Here is a 26,781-nt window from a genome sequence, read left to right on the forward strand (position 1 = left end):
TTCACTGACAGTTCTTTGCCTAATTCTTTTTTCCCTCTGCTTAGCATAAGATTTCTTAGAGCTAGAGAATTCAATTAGAGAACTTTGCAGGTGGCAGAAAAATCTGACTCAAACTGGTTTAAAGCAAAAATGAAAAGTGATTGTTTCCTCCAACAAAAAGATGCCAGCTTCGGGTACAACTTTATCAGAGACTCAGGCCCTTTTGAAAATTCTGAAGACTCTACAATACACACACACACACACAGAATTAACTGCACAGAATTAATCTCTCTCTCTCTCACTATTCTGTCCCCTTAGACCTGCTTTTATTATGAGTATTACTTTGCATGGTGCTTGGTTTATATGAGTAAATCTCCACTGAACAACTGTGAGCTCTTTGAGAGCAAAGACTGTCTTATTTTTCTCTGAATTTCCTGGAATGTTACAGGGGTTAGTATATAGTACGCGTTCAAAAATATTTTTTGAGTTAATCGAATGAGTAACAGAATGAATAGAGGTTCCTCGAGCTGATTCTTCCATATGTAATTCTTCTCATCACTTCCTCTCCCTTCTCCACCTAAAACTGGGAATAATATTGCACTCTCTCCAAGAAGATGAATACGTCATTTCTTGGTACATCTCGTCTGCAAGAACTTCCTCACAGTACCATCTTCAGCTTCAAGAGCAGTTGGAAAATATGATCTTTATTTTGAGTAGCCATATGTCTTGCTAAAAATCAAGAGCCTTTAACTACGGAAAATAAGAAAGAGGGGATAATGGGGGGGGCGGGCGGGTGCAGAATCAGCATCAATGCTGCAGAAGTCAATTCATATTTAAGAGAGAAGGACTAGATTTCTGTTGTGAGTTTCCTCTGTTGTCTGAATAGGACTCTTCTCCAAGTTTTCTCCTTGGGTGAGGGTTTTCATAGTTGTGGATGAGGTGGGAAAGCCACATCTCCTTGAGTTTCTTTTAGAATCAGAGCTTAGGGAAGCAGCTCTCAGGCTGTGCCCTCTCTGCCAGAATAACAAGGAGTCAACCCTGAGGACAAACATGTCCATCTGGAACCTAAACTCCCCCCAAAAGGTCATTGAAAGTGTTCACAAAAGTACTATGGTTTAAAGTACTCCTTCCTGCTCTCTGTCTGGGGGTGAGGGAGTTACATAGGGTGTTGAGCAGTTAAGTTGTATCATGTTCAGACTTTCTTTTTCCCTTTATTTTCAGCCTCCCTTCTCCTTCCCTTGCTTTTCCTTATCCTTCCCTTGCTTTTCCTTATCTGTGGGTGCTGAGCAGTGACTCCGGGGTTTTGTTGGAAGGTTATCCTCAGCTGCTTCAGCGCTGTGGCTTTCTCCACTGTTTCACCCTTCACTCCGCTCCCTTCCACTTTGTGTCTTCTGACAGTTTTTAAAATCCCTCATCCATTGACAACTCCTATCCTATTTTTATCAATATGACTAGCATGTTTCTTTGTTTCAGTACTTACACATTTTTATTTCACTGGAATCTTGGGAGGGAAGGGAATATATGTGCTGTTTGTCATCCTCTGAACCTTTCTCAGGAAAGGAATACTAAATTAAGACAAAGAGAAAAGTAAAGGGCAGAAAATAGAGGAAGAGAAAATATAGAACAAAAATAGAAAATGGTGAAAAATGACAGGAGGCCTTGATGAACTCATAATAGCCAAGTCACAAACTACCTATCTTAAACTTGTCATAGATAAATGAACTAAAATAATTTTCTAAAAATCTGAATCAAATTAATTTATTTGTATATGGGTTGGGGCTGTTATGCATCCATTTCCTATTTCTGAAAATATACCTTTTTTTTTTTGGGGGGGGGGTACACCAGATTCAATCATCTGTTTTTATACACATATCCCCATATTCCCTTCCTCCCTCGACTCCCCCCCACCCTTCCTTGAGTCACCCCCACCCTCCCCGCCCCAGTCCTCTAAGGCATCTTCCATCCTCGAGTTGGACTCCCTTTGTTATACAACAACTTCCCACTGACTATTTTACATTTGGTAGAATATATATCTCTGTGCTACTCTCTCGCTTCATCTCAGTTTCCCCTTCACCCCCCGCCCCCTCCCATACCTCAAGTTCTCCAGTCCATTCTCTGTATCTGCATCCTTGTTCTTGTCACTGAGTTCATCATTTTTAGATTCCGTATATGTGAGTTAGCATACAATATTTGTCTTTCTCTTTCTGACTTACTTCACTCTGTATGACAGATTGTAGTTCTATCCACCTCATTCCATATAGCTCCATCTCATCCCTTTTTATAGCTGAGTAATATTCCATTGTATATATATGCCACATCTTCTGTATCCATTCATTTGTTGATGGGCATTTAGGTTGCTTCCATGTCCTGGCTATTGTGAATAGTGCTGCAATAAACATTATGGTACACGTTTCTTTTGGGATTATGTTTTCTTTGGGTATATGCCCAGGAGTGGGATTACTGGATCATATGGTAGTTCTATTTGTAGTTTTTTAAGGAACCTCCAAATTGTTTTCCATAGTGGCTGTACCAACTTACAGTCCCACCAACAGTGCAGGAGAGTTCCCTTTTCTCCACACCCTCTCCAACATTTGTGGTTTCCAGATTTTGTGATGATGGCCATTCTGATCGGTGTGAGGTGATACCTCATTGTGGCTTTGACTTGCATTTCTCTGATGATGAGTGATGTTGAGCATCTTTTCATGTGTGTGTTGGCCATCTGTATGTCTTCTTTGGAGAAATGTCTATTTAGGTCTTCTGCCCATTTGTGGATTGGGTTATTTGCTTTTTTGGTATTAAGCTTCGTGAGCTGTTTGTATATTTTGGAGGTTAATCCTTTGTCCGTTGTTTCATAGGCAATTATTTTTTCCCATTCTGAGGGTTGCCTTTTAGTCTTGTTTATGGTTTCCTTTGCTGTGCAAAAGCTTTTAAGTTTCATGAGGTCCCATTTGTTTATTCTTGATTTTATTTCCATGATTCTAGGAGGTGGGTCCAAAAGGATGTTGCTTTGATGTATGTCGTAGAGTGTTCTGCCTATGTTTTCCTCGAGGAGTTTTATAGTGTCTGGCCTTCCATGTAGGTCTTTAATCCATTTGGAGTTTATTTTTGTGTATGGTGTTAGGAAGTGTTCTAATTTCATTCTTTTACTTGTTGCTGTCCAATTTTCCCAGCACCACTTATTGAAGAGGCTGTCTTTTTTCCATTGTATACTCGTGCCTCCTTTGTCAAAGATAAGGTGCCCATATGTGTTTGGGCTTACTTCTGAGCTCTCTATTCTATTCCATTGATCTTCCTTTCTATTTTTGTGCCAGTACCATACTGTCTTGATCACTATGGCCTTGTAGTATAGTTTGAAGTCAGGAAGCCTGATTCCACCAACTCCATGTTTCCTTCTCAAGATTGCTTTGGCTATTCGGAGTATTTTGGTTTCCATACAAATCGTAAGATTTCTTGTTCTAGTTCTGTGAAAAATGCCATTGGTAATTTGATCGGGATTGCATTGAATCTGTAAATGGCTTTGGGTAGTACAGTCATTTTCACGATGTTGATTCTTCCACAGGAACATGGTATGTTTCTCCATCTGTTTGTGTCGTCTTTGATTTCTTTCATCAATGTCTTAAAGTTTTCTGCATACAGATCTTTTGCCTCCTTAGGCAGGTTTATTCCCAGGTATTTTATTCTTTTTGTTGCAATGGTGAATGGGAGAGTTTCCTTAATTTCTCTTTCTGCTCTTCCGTTGTTAGTGTATAGGAATGCAAGAGATTTCTGTGCATTCATTTTATATCCTGCTACTTTATTAAACTCATCAATTACTGCTAGCAGTTTTCTGGTAGAGTCTTTAGTGTTTTCTATATATAATATCATGTCATCTGCAAAGAGTGACAGTTTTACTTCTTCTTTTCCAATTTGGATTCCTTTTATTTCTTTTTCTTCTCTGATTGCTGTGGCTAAAACTTCCAAAACTATGTTGAATAATAGTGGTGAGAGTGGACACCCTTGTCTTGTTCCTGTTCTTAGAGGGAATTCTTCCAGTTTTTCCCCATTGAGAATGATGTTGGCTTTTGGTTTTTCATATATGGCTTTTATTATGTTGAGGTAATTTCCTTCTATGCCCATTTTCTGGAGAGTTTTTATCATAAATGGATGTTGAACTTTGTCAAAAGCTTTTTCTGCATCTATTGAAATGATCATATGGTTTTTATCCTTCAATTTGTTGATATAATGTATCACATTGATCGATTTGCGTATATTGAAGAATCCTTGCATCCCAGGGATAAACCCCACTTGATCATGGGGTATGATTTTTTTAATGTGCTGTTGGAGTCTGTTAGCTAGTATTTTGTTGAGGATTTTTGCATCTATATTCATCAGTGATATTGGTCTGTAGTTTTCTTTTTTTGTGACATCTTTGCCTGGTTTTGGTATCACGGTGATGGTAGCCTCGTAGAATGAGTTTGGGAGTGCTCCGCCTTCTGCAATATTTTGGAAGAGTTTGAGAAGGATAGGTGTTAACTCTTCTCGAAATGTTTGATAGAATTTGCCCGTGAACCCATCTGGTCCTGGGCTTTTGTGTGTTGGGAGATTTTTAATCACTGCCTCAATTTCCATGTTTGTGATTGGTCTGTTCATGGTTTCTATTTCTTCCTGGTTCAGTCTTGGAAGATTGTATTTTTCTAAGAATGTATCCATTTCTTCCAGCTTATCCAATTGATTGGCATATAGTTGCTTGTAGTAGTCTCTCATGATCTTTTGTATTTCTGAGGTGTCCGTTGTGACTTCTCCTTTTCATTTCTAATTCTGTTGATTTGCATCTTCTCCCTTTTTTTCTTGATGAGTCTGGCTAATGGTTTATCAATTTTGTTAATCTTCTCAAAGAACCAGCTTTTAGTTTTATTTATTTTTCTTATGGTTTCTTTCCTTTCTTTTTCATTTATTTCTGCTCTGATCTTTATGATTTCTTTCCTTCTGCTCACTTTGGGGTTTCTTTGTTCTTCTTTCTCTAGTTGTTTGAGGTGTAAGGTTAGGTTGTTTATTCGATCATTTTCTTGTTTCTTAAGGTAGGACTGTATTGCTATAAACTTCCCTCTTAGAACTGCTTTTGCTGCGTCCCATAGGTTTTGGGTTGTTGTGTTTTCGTTGTTATTTGTTTCTAGATATTTTTTGATTTCCTCTTTGATTTCTGTAGTGATTCCTTGGTTGTTTAAGAGTGAATTGTTTAGCCTCCATGCGTTTGTATTTTTTGCAGTTTTTTTCCTGTAATTTATATCTAGTCTCATGGCATTGTGGTCTGAGAAGATGCTTGATATGATTTCAATTTTCTTGAATTTGCCGAGGTTTGATTTGTGACCCAAGATGTGATCTATCCTGGAAAATGTTCCGTGTGCACTTGAGAAGAAAGTGTAGTCTGTCGTTTTTGGATGGAATGTCCTATAAATATCAATTAAGTCGAGATGGTCTAATGTGTCATTTAAAGCTTGTGTGTCTTTATTGATTTTCTGTTTGGATGACCTGTCCATTGATGTAAGTGGGGTGTTCAAGTCTCCCACTATTATTGTGTTACTGTCGATGTCCCCTTTTATAGCTGTTAGCATTTGCCTTATGTATTGAGGTGCTCCTATATTGAGGGCATAGATATTTACCATTGTGATATGTTCTTCTTGAATGGATCCCTTGATCATTATGTAGTGTCCTTCCTTATCTCTTTTAATAGTCCTTACTTTCAAGTCTAATTTGTCTGATATGAGGATTGCTACTCCAGCTTTCTTTGGACTTCCATTTGCATGGAATATCTTTTTCCATCCCTTTACTTTCAGTCTATATGTATCCCTTGGTCTGAAGTGGGTTTCTTGTAGGCAGTATATAGAAGGGTCTTGTTTTTGTATCCATTCAGCCAGTCTGTGTCTTTTGGTTGGAGCATTTAATCCATTTACATTTAAAGTGATTATTGACATGTGTGTTCCAATTACCATTTTCTTCATTGTTTTGGGTTTGTATTTGTAGGTGTTTTCCTTTTCTTGTGTTTCCTACTTAGAGAGGTTCCTTTAGCACTTGTTGTAAGGCTGGTTTGGTGGTGCTGAATTCTCTTAACTTTGGCTTGTCTGGAAAGCTTTTGATTTCTCCCTCAAATCTGAATGAGATTCTTGCTGGGTAAAGTATTCTTGGCTGTAGGTTTCTCTCTTTCAGGACTTTCAGTATATCCTGCCATTCCCTTCTGGCCTGCAGAGTTTCTGTAGAAAGGTCAGCTGTTATCCTTATGGGTTTTCCCTTATATGTTGTTTGTTGCTTTTCTCTTGCTGCTTTTAATATTTTTTCTTTGTGTTGAATTGTCGTTAGTTTGATTAATATGTGTCTTGGTGTATTTCTCCTTGGGTTTATTCTGTATGGGACTCTCTGTGCTTCTTGGACTTGGTGAATTATTTCCTTTCCCATGTTGGGGAAGTTTTCCACTAGAACCTCTTCAAATATTTTCTCAGACCCTTTCTTGTTTTCTTCTTCTTCTGGGATGCCTATAATTCGAATGTTGGTACGTTTAAGGTTATCACTGAGGTCTCTGAGACTGTCTTCTATTCTTTTTATTCTTTTTTCTTTTTCCTGCTCTGTGGCCTTTATTTCCCCCATTCTATCTTCCAACTCACTTATTCGTTCTTCTGCTTCAGTCATTCTGCTGGTTATAGCATCTAGAGTATTTTTAATTTCAGTTATTTTGTTATCCATTGCTGTTTGTTTTTCTGAGTTCTTATGAACTGTTTCTTGTACTTTCTCTATTTTGTTATCGAGACTTTGTATCATTTTTACTATCATGACTCTAAATTCTTTTTCAGGCATTTTTCCTATTTCCTCCTCATTTATTTGGTCTTGTGGGTTTTTTTCCTGCTCCTTTGCCTGCATGGTGTTTCTTTGTTTCCTCATGGTTGTCCAAACTTTTGGGGTTGCTTGTCCTGGCAATAGAGGTGTTTATAGAAGACTGTCCAAGCCTCAGACTAATGTCCAAGTATTGGATTAAACGAATATTAATTCTAGGAAACACATACATGTATAAGACACACAATTACTGAATCTGTTAGGACATAAGGCTCTAGAAAGACCTGACAGAACCCCAGTGTGCTATCAGATATTCAAAGAGAAACCCAACAGAAATGGACAACTGAAACAGAACAAATCAGAGACAAAAGCAAAAGCAAACAAACAAACAAATAACACCCTACACATACAAATATCAATCCAGGGAGATTTTGTAAGCTAGGATCAAATATAGAAAAGAGCTAGAGTACCACCAGAGAGAATGGAGATTCTCAGAATGTAATTAGACAACTGTACTAAGAACTAAGATAAAGACAAAAGCCTAATATTAAATACCAAGGCAGTGCGTCATCTGGAGAATAGTGCAAGGAGTCTGAGCAGACCGATAGTGTTGCTTATAAGTATGTTAAGATAAAATAAACTTAAAATGGCTGGAAGAAAGGGGAACAGAGGAGCGTAATGTGGTTGGAAATATGCAAATAAAAAGAAAGGAATAGAAATGTATAAAAGATAGGGATGAAAGGAAAGTATGAGAGATATATTGTCCATACTACCAAAAACTTAGCTAGATATAGAAGTATATAAAAAGGCAAAAAAAAAAAAAAGAATAAAAAATATCATTAAAAAATTATGTTATAAAACTTGTAGATCCCTTAGGGCTAAGATCGTATTTAATAAAGAAAAACAAAAACAAAAACAAAAACAAAAACAAAAAAATAACAAAAAAGGAGAGAAAAAGAAAAAAAAAAAAAATCTAGAACTGGTCCCAGAATGGAGCAGTTCAATAGGTATTGATACTACTATTTCTGTTTCCTTAGCGTCTCAGCTGTAAGTGTCCTTCTCCTTGCCTTGGGTTTTTTTGCATTATTCTGTGACCAGCAGAGGTTCTTTTATTGTTCGTCTGTAAGCGTTGGTGTGTGGGGAGGGAGAGGGTACAATAGTGGCTCCTTCTCCTGGGAGTGAGTGAGCAGTGGCGCACTGTTGTTTCAGTCAGGCTTGGAGGTGCCTGTTGCAGAGGGCGCTGGTGGCTCAGGGGTAAACAGAAAGTCTTAGAGTTGGGCCTCTCTCGGGGTTTTTTTCTTTTTAATGCTGTTGTTGTTGTTGTTGTTGTTGTTTTCTCTTGGCAGCCTCTCTGCTGCTGGCGTTGCAAGGGGTTTTAATCTAGCCCCTCCAGAGTGCCTGAGGGTGCTTGTTATCCCTGAGCGCCTTAGGTGGCCCGCAGGGCGTCTCTCCACTGCCTGTTGCAGAGGCGCTGAAAGAGAGAGAGAGGCTATGCGCGCGGCTCCTCCCCCCCGCCCGTGAGCCTGCAGCCTCCAGCCGCCATCATGGCCGGGCAGCTCTCAGGGACGGTCACTCCTCTCCGCAGACCTCCTCCCTCCTGTCCTCTCGGTCCATCACCCTACCGGCAACAATGTTTCTCACCTTGAACCAGCTCTCCTGTTCCCACGCTCCCGCTCCTGGATCCTCAGTTCAGCCGCGGATCGATGTCTCGGTCCGGGAACGCTGAGCTGCGCTGCAGACCCTCCATATGTTTCTCACTCCCTCCCGTGTGCCACAGCTCTGCCACTTCACCCTCTCTGAGCCATCGTAGATGCCTCCCTACCGGCTATGTCGGGTTCCCTGCAGCCCTTTCTGGTGTCTGACGCCGTCTGCTGGTGTTCAGCTGGCTCTCTGTGGGAATTACTGCGTCCTTCTGTGCATTCCCAATGCATCTGTGGAGAGGGATGCACTCCACGTCTCTCTACTTCGCCGCCATCTTTTTTCTCTCCTGTGACTACATTTTATTATCTCATTTATATTCTTTCCCAGTTATGTATAAATTAATTTTCTTTGATTGTAAGTAATAAAATCAACTCTGGCTAACTTTAGAAAAATAATTTATTATGATATTAGAGGCCCACAAAATCATTGTGAAGCTATGAACCAGACTTGGGAAGGGCAGATCCTGGGGCTAGAAAACAAGAATTATAGTTATTATTTCAGGGCAGGTTACAGCTGCAGACATGATGAGAGGCCATAATTCATATCAAATCAGCCTCCAAAATTCAAAGATATGCAAATAAGCATTTTGGTTTGATGTGCAAATTTCAGTAAACTGTCCTTTACATTGCATTGGAGTATCCATCCATCTAACCCCCCCCACCAAACTTTGCTAAGGTAAAAGATTCTTGTATTTTCAAAGATGTGTATATCTTTCCTTTTGGCATGTATTTATATCACCAAGACATGGAGGGTGCCTGCTAATTCTTGCTCTCCAGGTTCTCTTAGAGGACCTCTCATTGCAGTGATCCAGCCTGATATTCCTTGAGATGGTGAGATAATTGAGGTCCCTGGGAACTAAGCTGCAGCAAATAGCCAGCACTGACAGATTACTGAGTTGGAAAATAAAAGTGCACTGCTGTCCCTGCTAGGTAAAGGCAAATTGCTTCTGTTTTCTTTTTCAATTAGTCAAAATACAGTGGGCAGGGGGATCTTTGCTGCATACCAGTTTGTCCCAGCAAGAAGGTTCTATTAGGAACAGCAGCACAATGTGAGCTACCATCTGATTAATCTTTTATTCTTCAAAACATAAATCTATTTTGATCTGCTAACCCAGAGAATTAAATGGAACTATACAAGGAATTATCACTCTTAAATTTTTTAAGTCTGATATTCTGTCATGATGCAGTACTACTTTTGATTTACTATTTTGGTAGAGATGTATAGGTTTAGTTTGCACTGATCCATAGTAGCTTTTTGTTTATCTCCAGAGATACCTGGAGCCATGGTACTCTGCCTTGGCCAGGATAGGAATGAAATGTACTGGCTGGTGATATATAATGTACTATTTAAAGTCTAAAACTCCCTTGAAGGCACTATGGACTAGCTTGTCTACATTGTTTATGAAAAATACCTAGGTTGTTAATCTGCACGTGTTTTACCTGGTTACATAGCCTATTTTGGCTATGTGACTGGTGGAATATAAAAGAATCCTTGGTGAAGAGGGAACCCTTGCACCTGTTGATGGGAATGTAAATTGGTACAGTCATTATGGAAAAAAATATGGAGCTCCCTCAAAAAATTAAAAATAGAACTACCATATGATATAGCAATCCCACTTTTGGGTATATATCCAGAAAAGACAAAATAGGTATCTTGAAGAGATATCTGCACTCCCACGTTCATGGCAGCATTATTTATCATAGCCAAGATATGTAAACAACCTAAGTGCCTTCAATGAATGAATAAAGAAAATGTGATATCATATACGATGATATAATGATATGCATAATGTTTCATATTACATAATGTAATATTACTCTGCCATAAAAAAGAAGGAAATCTTGTCATTTGTAATAACATAGATAAACCTGCAGGGCATTATGCCAAGTGAGATAAGCCAAAGAGAGATGGACAAATACTGTATGGTATCACTCATATGTAGAATCTTAAAAAAAAAAAAAAAAAAAAAATCCTGTTTCATAGAAGCAGAGAATGGAATGGTGGTTGCCAGGGGTTGTGGGGAGGAGGAAATGGAGAGATGTAGAACAAAGGATACAAACTTTCAGTTATAAGATGACTAAATTCTGAGGAACTAACATAAAGTATGGTGAATGGAGTTAATAATACAGTATTGTATACTTGAAATGTGCTGAGAGTAGGTCTTAAGTGATCTTACCACACATAAACACACAAAGAGTTAACTATGTGAGGTAATAAAAATGTCCATTATCTTGATCTTGGTAATTATTTTATAAATCATCATGCTATACACTTTAAATATATACCATTATTTTTTTCAATTATTCCTCAATGAAGCTGGAAAAAATAAAATTACAAAAGAAAATAAATTATGTGTTGTCTTAAATCTAAAAATAAATAAATAGATAGAAGATCTCTTGGTACATTTTTGTTCTGGAGACAAAGTGCATCCCATATAACTGAGGGAGGATGAGAGAAGTTGTATCTAGGTGTTCAAGACCAATCTGAAGCTGCCTTATATTTGTTGCCCCTGCTTCTGTGAATCCTTTGCCTGTAGGAAATCTTTCTGAGTAAACCTTGTAGGAGTCCATTGAATGTTTTCTGTTATCTGACCTATGTGAAGGGAGAATTTCAAAGAGCTTCCTCTTGAGCTTCTCCTGCTATAATAACCTTTATTTGATAGGTCAGGTGGTCACTAAAAAAATCCTGTCATTTTTCTGTGTATATTTACACATGTAGAGAAATAACCATATTGTGGGCTCAGGGTCTACTACGCCTGTTTTAGAATTTTAAAAAACAATTAACTTACCTTAAATCTATTAATAATGGTGTTCTTGGTCCTTAAAAATAAGCATTAACTAACAGGTAGTGTCCAGTGTGTAACCCAAAAGTTTTGGGTATATTCTCTTCCCCAGTGTAGTTACCTAAGTAAATAAATAATTACCTTTGAGATGGGAGAAAAAGAAATTCACAGTGTGCATTGTGGTGTTACCTCTGGACCCCAGGGCTCATATACAGCTTTCCTTCAAGGGGCCATGGGTCTAGTCTTGGAATATAATGAGAGACCAGTACTCTCCACTCTCTATTTTGGTAACTCCAGTCAGGTCTCTGTTTATCAGATGTAGGAGATTTTTTTTTCTTCTCTTCTCATTCAAATCAAATTCTAAGTAAGATGCTTACTCATTAGTTTGATTCCTAGCAATGTCATGACCGATTAATCACAGCCACAGATCTCTGTAGATCAGGCCATTCTAATGAACACAATGGCATGGCTGTGTATTATGGTGAATATACCTAACCTCCTACTGATATTAATAATCTGACCTCCCTCACCCTGGAAACGTTGCATTTCCATTGAAGTCATAGTGCTCGTTTCAATTACAACATTTCTCACCAGCACTCTTAACCTCCGGAAATAAGTCAGCAGAGAACTTACAGACTCTGCGGTATTTTCCTCGGTAGATCTCAAATCATTGAAGGAAAAATTTTGAAGACTTTCTTAGGGAACATAGTTCAGAGGTGAGACATATGATATGTGCACCCTAGCTTTCCTGTCTCTGAAAGACTTTCAGTTTCTTCCCTTAAATTAAACCAAAAAGTTTTTGTAACACAACTTACTTTCCAGTTGGCCAGATATTCATTAACTAAACCAGGAAACTGTTAAATAAAATATAGCTAGGCACCCAGAATAGCATGTGGAATCTAGAGGCTCTGGAAAATGTACCCACCTTAACAAATTTATTCTTTGTAATGTTATTGTGTATCACCCTTTTTGTTCAAGAGCCCCCAAAACCCATTCTGAAGGGGAAAAAAATGTCCCTAGAGTTTGACTGACATAAACTAGCAAATTGCTTGTATGTGTGTGGAGTTTTGTCGACAAAAACTAGCAATTTCTCTGTGTGTGTGTGTGTGTGTCTGTGTGTGTGTGTCTGTGTGTGTGTGTCTGGTTATGTATATGAGCCTTCTCAGAGCTTGATTTTTTTCATTGTTTCATTTTTGTCCCCCAGGACATGGTGGGATATACTTCTAATTACAGATCTGTGAATATTATGAGATGTTGAATAAGAAAGAAATTAGTGTACTTTTTCTTCAAGGAAATAACTGCAGGCAAAGAAATAACAGTGTCTTCAAGAAAGGAAAAAATAGCTACCTTAGACAAAGGAGGGAGATTTTCTGAGTGAATGCGCCTCGGTGGAAGATGTGTAAGAGGGGATTCGGACTTTAGGTTACTCAAAGTCTTCTGAATATGCCCATATGACTCCAATTCCATTGTTAAAATACCACTCTTTTCTCATGAATACCTTAACATTCACATGAGAGATCTTGCCTGGCTGTAGAATCAGCTCTTGCAGTGATTAAGTCACCTGACTTTTTTTGATGGTTCTATAAAGGGTTTTAGTCCGTGTTTTGAGAATAGAACTTACTATTTTGAATTTGTCATTCTCTTGTTTGTATATCACCAGAAGCAGGCACTCATCTTCAAATGCTTGAATTCCTCATTTTTTCATGATGCCCTTTGGTGGTAGCTCCATGATCTGTTGGAGTTTTACCCTCAGTGGACATTGGGTACAAGAAATCTCCATTGATAATTACTGTTTCACCAAAGGTGTCACAGTTTGCTGTTTCCTTACAAAACTATGAACTAGAGTCTCATTACTTTTCACTTCAATGTAAGTGGCCAATCCCAAGAACCCTACATTTCCCTGAAGACCCTTTCCCACAATCCAGCCACTAGTACCAACGTTTATATCAGTTAGAATTCAATTCCAATGAACAGAATTTTACTGTACTGAAAATTTACTGTAAATTTAGCAAAAGGGATCTGAAAAATCAGGATTGGGAACTGGCATGAATCAATGCAGATTCTGAGGCTAAGGAAGCAGAAACCACAACAATGGTTCTCTGGCATCATCTTGACAGAGGCCACTGCTGGTACAGAATAAATGCCAAACATTTTCAGGTTTTTGTTGTACTGCTCAAAATTCAAATTCCAAGTTGAAAGTCTGAAACTACATCATATTCTTCTCTCTTGACTAGAGGAGAATAGAATACCTAAATCTGCCCCTCTGGACTGTGTCTAATGGGAAGCTGGATATTTCCTTAAGATATATTTTCAGAGTGAGAAACATACGGAGGGTCCGCAGCGCAGCTCAGCATTCCTGGACCGAGACATCGATCCACGGCTGAACGGAGAGTCCAGGAGCGGGAGCGTGGGAACCGGAGAGCTGGTTCAGGGCATTAGTCTGAGGCTTGGACAGTCTTCTATAAACACCTCTATTGCCAGGACAAGCAACCCCAAAAGTTTGGACAACCATGAGGAAACAAAGAAACACCATGCAGGCAAAGGAGCAGGAAAAAAACCCACAAGACCAAATAAATGAGGAGGAAATAGGAAAAATGCCTGAAAAAGAATTTAGAGTCATGATAGTAAAAATGATACAAAGTCTCGATAACAAAATAGAGAAAGTACAAGAAACAGTTCATAAGAACTCAGAAAAACAAACAGCAATGGATAACAAAATAACTGAAATTAAAAATACTCTAGATGCTATAACCAGCAGAATGACTGAAGCAGAAGAACGAATAAGTGAGTTGGAAGATAGAATGGGGGAAATAAAGGCCACAGAGCAGGAAAAAGAAAAAAGAATAAAAAGAATAGAAGACAGTCTCAGAGACCTCAGTGATAACCTTAAACGTACCAACATTCGAATTATAGGCATCCCAGAAGAAGAAGAAAACAAGAAAGGGTCTGAGAAAATATTTGAAGAGGTTCTAGTGGAAAACTTCCCCAACATGGGAAAGGAAATAATTCACCAAGTCCAAGAAGCACAGAGAGTCCCATACAGAATAAACCCAAGGAGAAATACACCAAGACACATATTAATCAAACTAACGACAATTCAACACAAAGAAAAAATATTAAAAGCAGCAAGAGAAAAGCAACAAACAACATATAAGGGAAAACCCATAAGGATAACAGCTGACCTTTCTACAGAAACTCTGCAGGCCAGAAGGGAATGGCAGGATATACTGAAAGTCCTGAAAGAGAGAAACCTACAGCCAAGAATACTCTACCCAGCAAGAATCTCATTCAGATTTGAGGGAGAAATCAAAAGCTTTCCAGACAAGCCAAAGTTAAGAGAATTCAGCACCACCAAACCAGCCTTACAACAAGTGCTAAAGGAACCTCTCTAAGTAGGAAACACAAGAAAAGGAAAACACCTACAAATACAAACCCAAAACAATGAAGAAAATGGTAATTGGAACACACATGTCAATAATCACTTTAAATGTAAATGGATTAAATGCTCCAACCAAAAGACACAGACTGGCTGAATGGATACAAAAACAAGACCCTTCTATATACTGCCTACAAGAAACCCACTTCAGACCAAGGGATACATATAGACTGAAAGTAAAGGGATGGAAAAAGATATTCCATGCAAATGGAAGTCCAAAGAAAGCTGGAGTAGCAATCCTCATATCAGACAAATTAGACTTGAAAGTAAGGACTATTAAAAGAGATAAGGAAGGACACTACATAATGATCAAGGGATCCATTCAAGAAGAACATATCACAATGGTAAATATCTATGCCCTCAATATAGGAGCACCTCAATACATAAGGCAAATGCTAACAGCTATAAAAGGGGACATCGACAGGAACACAATAATAGTGGGAGACTTGAACACCCCACTTACATCAATGGACAGGTCATCCAAACAGAAAATCAATAAAGACACACAAGCTTTAAATGACACATTAGACCATCTTGACTTAATTGATATTTATAGGACATTCCATCCAAAAACGACAGACTACACTTTCTTCTCAAGTGCACACGGAACATTTTCCAGGATAGATCACATCTTGGGTCACAAATCAAACCTCGGCAAATTCAAGAAAATTGAAATCATATCAAGCATCTTCTCAGACCACAATGCCATGAGACTAGATATAAATTACAGGAAAAAAACTGCAAAAAATACAAACGCATGGAGGCTAAACAATTCACTCTTAAACAACCAAGGAATCACTACAGAAATCAAAGAGGAAATCAAAAAATATCTAGAAACAAATAACAACGAAAACACAACAACCCAAAACCTATGGGACGCAGCAAAAGCAGTTCTAAGAGGGAAGTTTATAGCAATACAGTCCTACCTTAAGAAACAAGAAAATGATCGAATAAACAACCTAACCTTACACCTCAAACAACTAGAGAAAGAAGAACAAAGAAACCCCAAAGTGAGCAGAAGGAAAGAAATCATAAAGATCAGAGCAGAAATAAATGAAAAAGAAAGGAAAGAAACCATAAGAAAAATAAATAAAACTAAAAGCTGGTTCTTTGAGAAGATTAACAAAATTGATAAACCATTAGCCAGACTCATCAAGAAAAAAAGGGAGAAGATGCAAATCAACAGAATTAGAAATGAAAAGGAGAAGTCACAACGGACACCTCAGAAATACAAAAGATCATGAGAGACTACTACAAGCAACTATATGCCAATCAATTGGATAAGCTGGAAGAAATGGATACATTCTTAGAAAAATACAATCTTCCAAGACTGAACCAGGAAGAAATAGAAACCATGAACAGACCAATCACAAACATGGAAATTGAGGCAGTGATTAAAAATCTCCCAACACACAAAAGCCCAGGACCAGATGGGTTCACGGGCAAATTCTATCAAACATTTCGAGAAGAGTTAACACCTATCCTTCTCAAACTCTTCCAAAATATTGCAGAAGGCGGAGCACTCCCAAACTCATTCTACGAGGCTACCATCACCGTGATACCAAAACCAGGCAAAGATGTCACAAAAAAAGAAAACTACAGACCAATATCACTGATGAATATGGATGCAAAAATCCTCAACAAAATACTAGCTAACAGACTCCAACAGCACATTAAAAAAATCATACACCATGATCAAGTGGGGTTTATCCCTGGGATGCAAGGATTCTTCAATATACGCAAATCGATCAATGTGAAACATTATATCAACAAATTGAAGGATAAAAACCATATGATCATTTCAATAGATGCAGAAAAAGCTTTTGACAAAGTTCAACATCATTTATGATAAAAACTCTCCAGAAAATGGGCATAGAAGGAAATTACCTCAACATAATAAAAGCCATATATGAAAAACCAAAAGCCAACATCATTCTCAATGGGGAAAAACTGGAAGAATTCCCTCTAAGAACAGGAACAAGACAAGGGTGTCCACTCTCACCACTATTATTCAACATAGTTTTGGAAGTTTTAGCCACAGCAATCAGAGAAGAAAAAGAAATAAAAGGAATCCAAATTGGAAAAGAAGAAGTAAAATTGTCACTCTTTGCAGATGACATGATATTATATATAGAAAACACTAAAGACTCTACCAGAAAACTGCTAGCACTAATTGATGAGTTTAGTAAAGTAGCAGGATACAAAATTAATGCACAGAAATCTCTTGCATTCCTATACACTAACAACGGAAGAGCAGAAAGAGAAATTAAGGAAACTCTCCCATTCACCATTGCAACAAAAAGAATAAAATACCTGGGAATAAACCTGCCTAAGGAGGCAAAAGATCTGTATGCAGAAAACTTTAAGACATTGATGAAAGAAATCAAAGACGACACAAACAGATGGAGGGACATACCATGTTCCTGTGGAAGAATCAACATCGTGAAAATGACTGTACTACCCAAAGCCATTTACAGATTCAATGCAATCCCGATCAAATTACCAATGGCATTTTTCACAGAACTAGAGCAAGAAATCTTACGATTTGTATGGAAACACAAAAGACCCCGAATAGCCAAAGCAATCTTGAGAAGGAAAAATGGAGTTGGTGGAATCAGGCTTCCTGACTTCAAACTATACTACAAGGCCATAGTGATCAAGACAGTATGGTACTGGCACAAAAATAGAAAGGAAGATCAATGGAATAGAATAGAGAACTCAGAAGTAAGCCCAAACACATATGGGCACCTTATCTTTGACAAAGGAGGCACGAGTATACAGTGGAAAAAAGACAGCCTCTTCAATAAGTGGTGCTGGGAAAATTGGACAGCAACAAGTAAAAGAATGAAATTAGAACACTTCCTAACACCATACACAAAAATAAACTCCAAATGGATTAAAGACCTACATGGAAGGCCAGACACTATAAAACTCCTCGAGGAAAACATAGGCAGAACACTCTATGACATACATCAAAGCAACATCCTTTTGGACCCACCTCCTAGAATCATGGAAATAAAATCAAGAATAAACAAATGGGACCTCATGAAACTTAAAAGCTTTTGCACAGCAAAAGAAACCATAAACAAGACTAAAAGGCAACCCTCAGAATGGGAAAAAATAATTGCCTATGAAACAATGGACAAAGGATTAACCTCCAAAATATACAAACAGCTCACGAAGCTTAATACCAAAAAAGCAAATAACCCAATCCACAAATGGGCAGAAGACCTAAATAGACATTTCTCCAAAGAAGACATACAGATGGCCAACACACACATGAAAAGATGCTTAACATCACTCATCATCAGAGAAATGCAAGTCAAAGCCACAATGAGGTATCACCTCACACCGATCAGAATGGCCATCATCACAAAGTCTGGAAACCACAAATGTTGGAGAGGGTGTGGAGAAAAGGGAACTCTCCTGCACTGTTGGTGGGACTGTAAGTTGGTACAGCCACTATGGAAAACAATTTGGAGGTTCCTTAAAAAACTACAAATAGAACTACCATATGATCCAGTCATCCCACTCCTGGGCATATACCCAAAGAAAACCATAATCCCAAAAGAAACGTGTACCATAATGTTTATTGCAGCACTCTTTACAATAGCCAGGACATGGAAGCAACCTAAATGCCCATCAACAAATGAATGGATACAGAAGATGTGGCATATATATACAATGGAATATTACTCAGCTATAAAAAGGGATGAGATGGAGCTATATGGAATGAGGTGGATAGAACTACAATCTGTCATACAGAGTGAAGTAAGTCAGAAAGAGAAAGACAAATATTGTATGCTAACTCACATATACGGAATCTAAAAATGGTACTGATGAACTCAGTGACAAGAACAGGGAAGCAGATACAGGGAATGGACTGGAGAACTCGAGGTATGGGAGGGGGCGGGGGGTGAAGGGGAAACTGAGAAGAAGCGGGAGAGTAGTACAGACATATATATACTACCAACTGTAAAATAGTCAGTGGGAAGTTGTTGTATAACAAAGGGAGTCCAACTCGAGGATGGAAGATGCCTTAGAGGACTGGGGCAGGGAGGGTGGGGGGGAATCGAGGGGGGGGCATCAAGGAAGGGAGGGAATATGGGGATATGTGTATAAAAACAGTTGATTGAACCTGGTGTACCCCCCAAAAAAAAAAAATAAAATAATAATAAAAAATAAATAAATAAATAAATAAAAAAAAAAAAAAAAAAAGGGATGAGATGGAGCTACATGGAATGAGGTGGATAGAACTATAATCTGTCATACAGAGTGAAGTAAGTCAGAAAGAGAAGGACAAATATTGTCACATATACAGAATCTAAAAATGGTACTGATGAACTCAGTGACAAGAACAAGGATGCAGATACAGAGAATGGACTGGAGAACTTGAGGTATGGGAGGGGGCGGGGGGTGAAGGGGAAACTGAGACGAAGCGAGAGAGTAGCACAGAGATATATATACTACCAACTGTAAAATAGTCAGTGGGAAGTTGTTGTATAACAAAGGGAGCCCAACTCGAGGATGGAAGATGCCTTAGAGGACTGGGGCGGGGAGGGTGGGGTGGACTCGAGGGGGGGGAGTCAAGGAAGGGAGGGAATACGGGGATATGTGTATAAAAACAGATGATTGAACCTGGTGTACCCCCCAAAAAATAAAAAATAAATTTAAAAAAAAAAGAGCTAAAAAAAAAATGTAGTCACAAAGTAGTAGGTATTAATTACAGATAATATCAATTATTCACACTAAACATTTGAGAACATTATATATTTTCTAAAGTAATAGTTGAAACTTTCAAAATTCTATTCAGAAATTGCATTCAAGAGCATACATAATTACATTTATTTTTCTGTTGTTACACAGAGATTTGATAAAATTCATTAAAAAATTTGAGGCCAAAATACCATATTTATATAGTCAAATGATGTGGTTTTGAAATCATCTGGCTGAAAATCTTATAAAATGTTTTTGAGGTTTAAATATTTTCTATTTGCATAATAAATCAGGTAGCGAAATTAGTTAATATTTACTGATCTTACATAAACAGTATACTAAGGTAAAAACAAAAAGCTGTTTGCTTATTGATGCTTTCAAGTAATCATTTTTATACTGAATTTAGAGTTGAAAGCCTTTTCATAAAAGATTTTGCCAATATGTATAACACCATTGTAATTGTCCTAAGTGTTTTACAGTTAAAAGAACCCAGAAAAGTAGTTTTAAAATTCAGTTGAATAGAATCAGAGAAGAGTTTTTGAATTATGCATTCTCAAATTGTCCCTTTGCTTGGCAAGATTTTATAAAATGAAAAGGGATTGTAGAAGAAGGAGCAGATTGAAGGCATAACATGCAGGCATGCCAAGGCTAGGAAAGAGCACACATGAAAGCTGAGGGTCTGCACAAGGATTTCCTTAAAACCATCAACATCTAAGAAGCCTGGAAAGTCTTCAGGACCTAGTTTGAAAACCTAAACTACCTTCTTTAACATCCAATGTATATTTACTTAGTTTTAATCTAGTTTTAGCTGTTTTTTTCCTTCATGTGTACAAACCACATTGTTTTAAAATCCAAAATATACAAAGAAGCAACTTCCTTTAATAATGTCTTAGGAACATCAGTTGGTATTAAAACTTATTTGCTCTTTTTTTTTTCATTATTTTCATACTTTTGGTTCTGATTGGTGCAATTCTGTTTTCTCAGACTGCTTAATCTGCTAATTAAAAAAAATCATTTGAACCTGAACATATATATATATGCTTTATTGTTAATTTTACTCGTTATTCTGTGCCTTCACACACTGACTCAAGGTACAATGACAGTGTTTTCTAGAAGTGGAGACAAATTTCCAAAAAATAATCTACTTCAATAGTTGTCAAATCTCTTGAAATCTTAATTATATGTGTATGTAATAAGAAACATACACATGTCTATACTTCCATCCAGCTACTTATATGTATACAAATACCATTCTAAGATATTAAGACATATATCAGTATTTTTCCAATGCAATTCAGAAATGGAATTTCCCATTCTCCAAGGACAAAGATCTAACCGTGTATATGCAAGGGGAATTGTAAATTCATGAACAAAAATGTAGAATATAATGACATTTTCTAAAGACTGTTATAAACAAGATGACAAATATCACATTTGGTAAAATTCTACTATAACTTCCAGTTCAGTCTCACAGGGAAACAACTTATTAAATAAAAGTATGAATAAAAGCTGAATTTGACATAACAGAAAAAATATATATAAAGTAGCAGTCCTGAACACTAAATTTGAAAGTCTATATCTATCCATCCACCTGTCCATCCATCTATCCATCCATCCATTCATCCATACATCTATCCATCATTTCCACAAACCAGGTGGTCTGCTAGGGTAGGAATATGGAAGTAAGTCAGGTCCTCAGTGAATTCACAGCCTGGAAGTGAAGACAGATGTGCAACAGAGATAACTGTTTCTTTGCTTTCAAGCTCTGTGCCCCATCTTTACTAGAATCAGAGAGAACTGGACTGATGTCCTTGTTTTCTACTGTTTCATTCTGCTCTCCAATCTGTTCCTAATCCTCTCTGCCCCAATTCATTATTTATATAAAGTCTTAAACTTGGCTCTTTCTTCTCTGACACTGACCTCGGGTCACCCAGGCATTTATATCCCATTAGTTACTTGCCTCCAACCAGGTTGCATAAACAGTTATCCCACTGGAATCTGGTACAGCACAGACCACTGTGGTTGATACTCCTCCCTAAGTCATCCAATCCTGTGGATGCTCACAGCACCATGTGACAAATCTATAAAGGTGACATCACATTTGGGGCCTCAAGGAGGGACCACACAGCTGCCCAGGACTGAGTGGAACTTTGGCAGTCACAAACGTGTCCACAGAGGGGATAGTGCTCGAGATGTGATTTTGAGCCTTGAAAAAAGAGTAGAGATGTGTCAGGTATACTGAAGGGAATAGAATGCAGAAGACCTTGGCTTTTTGGATATCTGATCAATGATAGAATACAGAGGCAGAGAGCTGTGGAAGATGAGCCCATCCTGCAAAAAAAAAAAAAACAAAACATAGCAATATAACATTTTGAGCCCCAACAAAGAAAACCTGAACACACAACAATATGTTCATTAATCTGGTGTATTCAGGATTATAATTGGAATAGCTGTTGATTTTTTTAAGAACTTTTATTGAGATACAGTTAATACACAATAAGCTGCATATATTTAGAGTGTACAATTTGGTATCCCAATCTCCCAATTCATTCTCCCCCAACCCTCCCTGCTTTCCCCACTTGCTGTCCGTATGTTTGTTCTCTACATCTGTGTCTCTATTTCTGCCTTGCAAACCAGTTGATTTGTACTGTTTTTTATAGTCCGCATATAGGTGTTAATATACGATATTTGTTTTTCCCTTTCTGACTCACTTCACTCCATATGACAGTCTCTAGGTCCATCCATGTCTCTACAAATGTCCCAGTCGCACTGCTTTTTACAGCTGAGTAATATTCCATTGTATATATGTACCACTTCTTGTTTATCCACTCATCTGTTGATGGACATTTAGGTTGCTTCCATGTCCTGGCTATTGTAAATAGTGCTGCAATGAACACTGGAGTGCATGTGTCTTTTTGAATTATGCTGTTCTCTGGGTATATGCCCAGCAGTGGGATTGCTGGGTCATATGGTAACTCTTGTTTTTAGTTTTGCAAGGAACTCCATACTGTTCTCCATAGTGGGTGTATCAATTTACATTCCCACCAACAGTGCAAGAGTGTTCCCTTTTCTCCACACCCTCTCCAGCATTTACTGTTTGTAGAGTTTCTGATGATGCCCATTCTGACCGGTGTGAGGGGATACCTCCTTGTAGTTTTGATTTGCATTTCTCTAATAATGAGTGATGTTGAGCAGCTTTTCATGTGCCTCTTGGCCATTCATATATCTTCTCTGGAGAAATGCCTATTTAGGTCTTTTGCCCATTTTTTGAGTGGGTTGTTTGTTTTATTGATATTGGGCTGGATAAACTGTTTATATATTTTGGAGATGAATCCTTTGTCTGTTGATTCGTTTGCAAATATTTTCTCCCATTCTGAGGGTTGTCTTTTCATCTTGCTTATAGTTTCCTTTGCTGTGCAGAGGCTTTGAAGTTTCATTAGGTCCCACTTATTTATTTTTGTTTTTATTTCCATTCCTCTAGGGGGTGGATCAAAAAAGATCTTGATGTTATTTATGTCAAAGAGAGTTCTTCCTATGTTTTCCTCTAGGAGTTTGATAGTGTCTGGCCTTACATTTAGGTCTTCAATCCATTTTGAGTTTATTTTTGTGTATGGTGTTAAGGAGTGTTCTAATTTCATTCTTTTACATGTAGCTGCCCAGTTTTCCCAGCACCATTTATTGAAGAGGCTGCCTTTTCTCCATTGTATATCCTTGCCTCCTTTGTCATAGATTAGTTGACTGTAGTTTATCTCTGGGCTTTCTATCCTGTTCCATTGATCTATATTTCTCTTTTTGTGCCAGTACCACACTGTCTTCATCACTTTAGCCTTGTAGTATAGCCTGAAGTCAGGAAGCCTGATTCCACCAACTCCATCTTTCCCTCTCAAGATTGCTTTGGCTATTGGGGGTCTTTTGTGTTTCCATACAAATTGTAAAATTTCTTGTGCTAGTTCTATGAAAAATGCCATTGGTAATTTGATCGGGATTGCATTGAATCTGTAAATTGCTTTGGGTAGTATAGTCATTTTCACAATGTTGATTCTTCCAATCCAAACACATGGTATGTCCCTCCAACTGTTTGTGTCGTCTTTGATTTCTTTCATCAGTGTCTTATAGTTTTCTGAGTACAGGTCTTTTACCTCCTTGCTTAGGTTTATTCCTAGGTATTTTATTCTTTTTGTTGCAATGGTGAATGGGATTGTGTCCTTAATTTCTCTTTCTGATCTTTCATTGTTTGTGTATAGAAATGCAAGAGATTTCTGTGTGTTAATTTTGTATCCTGCAACTTTACCAAATTCATTGATTAGCTCAGGTGGTTTTCTGGTGGCATCTTTAGGATTTTCTATGTATAATATCATGTCATCTGAGAACAGTGTCAGTTTTACTTCTTCTTTTCCAGCTTGGATTCCTTTTATTTCTTTTTCTTCTCTGATTGCTGTGGCAAGGACTTCCAAAACCATGTTGAATAGTAGTGGAGAGAATGGACATCCTTGTCTTGTTCCTGATCTTAGAGGAAATGTTTTCCGTTTTTCACCATTGAGAATGATGTTTGCTGTGGGATTGTCGTATATGGCCTTTATTATGTTGAGGTAGGTTCCCTCTATGCCCACCTTCTGGAGAGTTTTCATCATAAATGGGTGTTGAATGTTGTCAAAAGCTTTTTCTGCATCTATTCAGATGATAATCTGGTTTTTATCCTTCAGTCTGTTAATGTGGTGTATCACATTGATTGACTTGCATATATTGAAGAATCCTTGCATTCCAAGGATAAACCCCACTTGATCATGGTGTATGATCCTTTTAATGTGTTTTTGGATTCTGTTGGCTAGTATTTTGTTGAGGATTTTTACATCTAAATTCATCAGTGATGTTGGTCTGTAATTTTCTTTTTTTGTAGTATCTTTGTCTGGTTTTGGTATCAGGGTGATGGTGACCTAGTAGAACAAGTCTGGGAGTGTTTCTCCCTCTGCAATTTTTTGGAAGAGCTTGAGAAGGATGGGTGTTAGCTTGTCTCTAAATGTTTGATAAAATTCACCTGTGAAGCCATCTGGTCCTAGACTTTTGTTTGTTGGGAGATTTTTAATCACAGTTTCAATTTCATTATTTGTGATTGGTCTGTTCATATTTTCTCTGTCTTCCTGATTCAATCTTGGAAGGTTATACCTTTCTAAGAATCTATCCATTTCATCCAGGTTGTCTATTTTATTGGCATATAGTTGCTTGTAGTAGTCTCTTATGGTGCTTTTTATTTTTGTGGTGTCTGTTGTATCTTCTCCTGTTTCATTTCTAATGTTATTGATTTGAGTCCTCTCCCTCTTTTCCTTGATGAGTCTTGCTAGAGGTTTATTAATTTTATTTATCTTCTCAAAGAACCAGCTTTTAGTTTTATTGATTTTTGCTATTGTTTTCTTTGTTTCTATTTCATTTATTTCTGCTCTGATCTTTATGATTTCTCTCTGTCTACTACCTTTGGGTTTTGTTTGCTCTTCTTTCTGTAGTTTCTTTAGGCATGCGATTAGATTGTTTATTTGGGATTTTTCTTGTTTCTTGAGGTAGGATTGTATTGCTATAAACTTCCCTCTTAGAACTGCCTTTGAGGCATCCCATAGGTTTTGGATTGTTGTGTTTTCATTGTCATTTGTCTCTAGGAATTTTTTGATGTCCTCTTTGATTTCTTCAGTGATCTCTTGGTTATTTAGTAGCATATTGTTTAGCCTCCATATGTTTGTGTTTTTTACAGTTTTTTTCCTGTAGTTGATTTCTAATCTCATAGTATTGTGGTTGGAAAAGATGTTTGATACGTACGATTTCAATTTTCTTGAATTTACCAAGGCTTGATTTATGACCCAACATGTGATCTATCCTGGAGAATGTTCCACATGCACTTGAGAAGAATGTGTAATCTGCTGTTTTTGGATGTAATATCCTATAGATATCTATTAAATCCAGCTGATTTATTGTGTCCTTTAAAGCTTGTGTTTCTGTATTAATTTTCTGTCTCGATGATCTGTCCATTGGTGTAAGTGGGGTGTTAAAGTCCCCCACTATGATTGTGTTCCTGTCGATTTCCTCTTTCATGGTTGTTAGCATTTGCCTTATGTATTGAGGTACTCCTATATTGGGTGCATATATATTTATAATTGTTATCTCCTCTTCTTGGATTGATCACCTGATCTTTATGTAGTGTCTTTTCTTGTCTCTTGCAACACTTTTTATTTTAAAGTCTATTTTATCTGATATGAGTATCACTACTCCAGCTTTCTTTTGATTTCCATTTGCATGGAATATCTTTTTCCATCCCCTCACTTTCAATCTGTATGTCTCCCTAGGTCTGAAGTGGGTCTCCTGTAGACAGCATATATATGGGTCTTGTTTTTGTATCCATTCAGCCAGTCTGTGTCTTTTGGTTGGTGCACTTAGTCCATTTACATTCAAGGTAACTATCGATATGTATGTTCCTACTACCATTTTCTTGTTTTGTTTTTGTCTTTGTAGGTCCTTTTCTTCCCTTGTGTTTCACACTTAGAGAAGCTCCTTTAGCATTTGTTGTAGGGCTGGTTTGGTAGTGCTGGATTCTCTTAGCTTTTGCTTGCCTGTAAAGCTTTTGATTTCTCCCTTGAATCTGAATGAGATCCTTGCTGGGTAGAGTATTCTTGGTTGTAGGTTCTTCCCTTTCATCACTTTAAGTATATTGTGCCACTTCCTTCTGGTTGCAGAGTTTCTGCTGAGACATCAGCTGTTAACCTTACGGGAGTTCCCTTGTATGTTATTTGTCGTTTTTCCCTGTTGCTTTTAATAACTTTTCTCTGTCTTTCATTTTTGTCAGTTTGCTTACTATATATGTTGGCATGTTTCTCCTTGGGTTTATCCTGCCTGGGACTCTCTGCACTACCTGGACTTGGGTAGCTATTTCCTTTCCCATGTTAGGGAAGTTTTCAACCATAATCTCTTCCAATATTTTCTCAGGTCCTCTCTCTCTCTCGTCTTCTTCTGGGACCCCCATAATGCGAATGTTGGTGTGCTTAACATTGTTTCAGAGGTCTCTTAGGCTGTCTTCAGTTCTTTTCATTATTTTTCTTTATTCTTTTCCACATCAGTGATTATCACCATTGTCTTCCAAGTCACTTATTCGCCCTTCCACCTCAGTTAATCTGCTATTGGTTCCTTCTAATGTATTTTTCATTTTAGTTACTGTGTTCCATATCTCTGTTTGTTTGCTCTTTAATTCTTCTAGGTCTTTGGTAAACTTTTCTTGCAACTTTTTGATCTTTGCATCCAGTCTTTTTTCAAAGTCCTGGATCATCTTCACCATCATTATTTTGAATTCTTTTTCTGGAAGGGTGCCTATCTCCTCTTCATTTAGTTG

The sequence above is a fragment of the Hippopotamus amphibius genome, chromosome 3 (genome assembly GCF_030028045.1).
Source record: "Hippopotamus amphibius kiboko isolate mHipAmp2 chromosome 3, mHipAmp2.hap2, whole genome shotgun sequence".
NCBI lineage: Eukaryota > Metazoa > Chordata > Mammalia > Artiodactyla > Hippopotamidae > Hippopotamus > Hippopotamus amphibius.